This window comes from Pectinophora gossypiella, chromosome 4 (genome assembly GCF_024362695.1).
Source record: "Pectinophora gossypiella chromosome 4, ilPecGoss1.1, whole genome shotgun sequence".
Classification (NCBI taxonomy): Eukaryota; Metazoa; Arthropoda; class Insecta; order Lepidoptera; family Gelechiidae; genus Pectinophora; species Pectinophora gossypiella.
The window spans coordinates 2,747,810-2,752,491 of record NC_065407.1 but is presented as its reverse complement, the minus strand read 5'-3'; the positions used below and the strand labels follow the sequence as shown (position 1 = coordinate 2,752,491).

The 4,682-nt window shown below is 35.9% G+C and overlaps 1 long non-coding RNA gene across 1 annotated transcript; it reads left to right on the top strand.

The window, feature by feature from the left end:
- Window positions 1-2,658: 2,658 nt before the first annotated feature.
- Window positions 2,659-4,387, top strand: LOC126366364 (uncharacterized). Its single transcript, XR_007566331.1, has 3 exons — window positions 2,659-2,802; window positions 3,222-3,347; window positions 4,214-4,387. It is a non-coding gene; the product is annotated as an uncharacterized LOC126366364 (long non-coding RNA).
- Window positions 4,388-4,682: the final 295 nt, after the last annotated feature.

Below are 4,682 nucleotides of genomic sequence, written 5' to 3'. Positions count from 1 at the left end.
TGACTGTTTGCATTGAATTTTCAGCCTTGTTGTCTTCGCAACTTATTATTCGTTCCAAACAGAGGGTGACTCGAACACACCACTTAGACACCAAACAAGGGTGTATTAAGTGTGAGTTAAAATTTAAATTGATTCTACCCTCCCTTGGGAGAGAATTCAAATAGTGCGCGGTGTGATCTCAGGCGAGACACAGTGTTTGTGGGATTCTTTTTCTGCAAATTGGACGCCTCCGGCCGTTTAGTCACCAGTCTTTACAAGACGGGGTCTGTCGCTGTATCCATGTGCCGTGGGCATGTGCAAGTGTGCGATGATTACACGCTTCATTTGTATGGGAGGGAGACCTTACAACTCAAAGATACCACCCGACTACATACAGGGTGTTAGTGACATCGTAACGAAAACTTTGAGGGATGATTCAGGCCATGATTCTTAGTTGATATCAAGTACAATTTTCCGTCGTAAAAGTATGAAACGGAAAATAATGAAAAAAAAAAACACTTACATTTTCATGAATTTTCCGACAGGAAATTCCACTTGATATCAACTCAGAATCATGGTCTGAATCATCCCCCACGGTAATCGTTACGGTGTCACTAACACCCATACCTACTTGTATGGCTACCGTATGTACTTGTACGGGGTGTAAGTGACATCGTAACAAATACTGAGAGGGACGATTCAGCTGATTACTCTAAGTTAATACTAAGTGGATTTTTTTATCGCAGAAGTATAGAATTCAAAATAATTTAAAAGAAAAACTAAAAACAAATCATGAATTTTGCGACGGAAAATTTCACTTAATATTTACTCAGAATCAAGGTCTGAATCATCCCCCTGAGTATTCGTTACGATGTCACGAATATTTCAAAAATGCATTCCTACAGGGCTCCTTAATATGCTAACCCAAGAGTTTTTAAAACCCGATCCAACTTTGCTGCCTAATTAGCAATTCTGTCGTTTGAAAAGAAAATTCAAATTCTGTTGTGCATCGTTTACCATCGTACATAAAGTCTCACAAGAAGCGGATGAGCTGTAATATCATGCAAATTTTCCCCAGTTTAAGTATGAAATTCATTTTATTTTTTCCTTTCATTTTCTTCAGGTTTTGGGTTGAGTCGTAAAAGGCTTTTACATTCATCTCGCTTACAAAGTTAACAAAAGGCGTGACTGTATTCCAACTGCCGTACTTAATGGATTCTGAAATTCTCTGTCAATTATGTAAGTAGAAGTTTATGGGGCATAGTACGTGAAAATGACTTTAATTTATAATATAGTTACTGAAAAAATGTGTTGATGAAATAATTTCCTATTGAAGCACGATGCGCGGGGTGGGGAAGACGGCACAGAAGGAAACCGCGTTTCTAGGGCGTGAAGGCTCTTTATTGGAAAAAAACCAAGCCAGACAGGTTACAGTTACAACCGTAGTGACCGCACTAGTCTCGACAGTGATGAGGACCGGGGGCCGTTCGTTCGCTCACACTCGTAGGGATCTAATGCTAGCTAGGTTTCGCTTTAAGCAGGTAATCTAAGAGAGCCGGGGACCGTCTGCTCCTATATTACCCTAAGCGGAGGATTCTATTTGGAATTCGCACCCCCCGTGGAAAAACGCAGTAAGTGGACTAGCGACATTTTTTTTTTATTGCACCATTCAATTCAGCGTACACGAATACACCTTCTCACAAATTTTCATTACGATATCAGTAAAAATGAAGAAAATATTACAAAAATAATGAAATTGTGCAACATTCATAAAAATATTTTTCCCCCATAATAAGAAAGTAAGTATAAATACATGATTTTTTTTTCAAATTTTCCCATATAGTAAAGTCATAATAACACTTACGTCGATTTTACACGAAAGTTTTTTAGGATGGTCGAGTCGTAAGTAAACGTACTGACATGTTTCACGACATTATACGACACGACAATGGTTGTACGTCTAGTTACTTCGTTCTTTCACGAATCTTGTAGCGTTACTTTTTGGTGTAACTCCAGCTACTTGCCTATTCTGCGAATCTTTTAGCGTAACGGTTTGGTGTAAATATAAATACGTAGTTTTTTCCAAGCAAGGTTTGATATTACTATTACGTTATTTCAATTAACTTCATTTTTCGATGACATATTTTACACTATACTCTTCGTATTATATGAATACAACTCTTTTAAAGGCAATAATTTGAATCATTTGTCGTGTTATTCTAATTACCTACAAATATGTACTACTTATTAATGTCCTAAATAAATATACTTAGTTATCACTAGCGTAAATCCCTACGTTTTATTTGGTTACTGTACTTACGCCGCGCCGGCGATATTAGAGAGGTATTACATCTATCCACCAATTTTTTGTCAATCTCGACTTTTTATTCAACCAAAAATCGACCCTATTATTACTGTACTGTGATCGTTATTTGTAGGGTCGTATGCTGATCGTGGTTTTACCACGGTAAAACAAATATCACCCATAGACAAAATTATTGCCGACGAAGTTTATAAAAAAACGACCTTACCACTGTGATCGTTATTTGTAGAGTGAAAGCTGATTGTCTATTTGTGATCGTGGTTTTACCACGGTATTCCGTCAGTCAGCATACGACCCTACAAATAACGATCGCATTGTAGTAATAATAAGGTCGATTTTTGTTAGAATAAAAAGTCATGATTGACGAATGTTGGATAGATGTAATAATTATCTCTCTATTTAATTTGTTCATGGTGGCTACTCGAAGCGTGCATATCTTTGTGTGGAAGTAAAAAACCCAAGGATTATACGTATGCTCAACTTGGACAAAATCAAAGATGGTGAGTAATTTACTTATAAATAGACTAGCTAGATTTTAGGTAAGTACCTATTACCTTACCTACTTAGTATATTACTATTTATTAGACTATTAATATTATAAATATTTTGTTTTGTAAGGTTTACACAGAAGCATCAACTGTAGTATTTCGGCGTGGTTGTGAATAATCTACCTAGTTATATAAGTTAACTTTTGCAAAAACTCCCTTGATTTTGTTGTTATTTGTTCGCTTGAGTTTGATATGCATTTTATTATTAACGCATTGGTACTAACCTTCTATTTAATACCTAAATAACGATAAAATATCTAGGTTTGTGTCTAATTATTAGGGTGATTTGGTAATGGGTCCTTTTTATTTCTTAACGTCCATTATGTACCTACCTACAAACAATGTATTTAAACCATTGTTACAATTAACAGATTCCACTAATACTGCAACCCAATCCAGTACAACCCAGTGGAAGAATGACCAGAAATGCAAAAATATTTCAAGAAACTATGGGATATTTTCTCGTCGTAGTCAACATGAGACACATTCTCTTCAAGGTTCGTATGTACCTATCCGTATCCTACTAAAGTCGAGTAAACTTCTCCTTCTCTCGTGTGGGTTGAGACAATTGACTGACCTCATCTACCCTGGTATCAGGGTTACTACGGAGCCGCCATAGGTCCTTGACATGCCTCATGTAACGACGACACACCTGCATACTTATTTAAGTCGCAACCGACTGCCTAACATGCCCTCCGACGCACAGATCATCTTACTTTTGGGCAATCCGGTAACCAGACTGCAATGTCCTAGTGATTTCGCCGCTCGGCTGCGTTATGGGTGTCACTTTGAGTACTTATGTATGTCGGTAATTAAGAAATAGTACTAATATTAAAATTAATATTAGTACCATTTCTGATTTACGACTTGGCCGGGAAGATAAGCAGCTGAAAACGTTCCATGTTTTGTATGCCGGAATATCCTTTCAGTATTTGTATTCTAGATTGATATAGGTATTTACCTACTAACCTGGAAGCGGCGCGTGGTAAAGTTTCTCTGAAATAGTCAGTGCCTGTGTATTTGTGGTATAATTATTCTGTTATTTTCCTCTTATCATAACAACCACAAATATTTTTGATTTGCTTAATGTAGTTTTTTCTAGAGTTATCTCTTATGCAAACCAACTGGCTTTTATGGGGTTTTAGCCAAGTTGCAAACGATTAAGTACGTAAAACGACAGTGATAGTGATTTGAGAGATTGACATGTAATCACATACATTTTTATCACTGACACTGTCGCTTTTTTGGATACGTTGGAAAATTGGCTCATCTCTAAGCTTACTATAGTAGGTATTAATGGTTATTTTTCTTTTTAGTTATTTGTTATCATACTTAATAGTTTTTTATATTTTGTCATTTGCAGGTTCTACCGAAAAGCAAAGAGGGGGTGATCGGAAAGGAGCAAAATGTTCAAGAAAACTCTTAATGACTAACTAAAAATGAAGGTTTTTCTAATAAAGGCAAGTGCCAAAATGTACCGTATAAATATATTTTGTGATTATGCATGTAATAATTAATAAACGTTTTAAAATTCAAAGTTAGATTTTAATTACAAATATAAATAACTCCCTGAAAACTGAAAACCCATGCGGCTCAAACGGCTTTCGGCACAGCTAGTAAATAAATATTCATTTTTTTAAAACAAATTAGAATAAACACTTAATTTAACACTGATTTTATTTATTTCAATATACAGGCCCAAAAGTTCACGTTCAAAATGAAAAATTTGATAGAGGGGCTCATTAGCCACCAGAAACACCCCCATGTATGTTCAGCGATTATTTACGGTTTAGGAGATCTGACCCATTTTACACCTTTTTCTTGATTTTCTA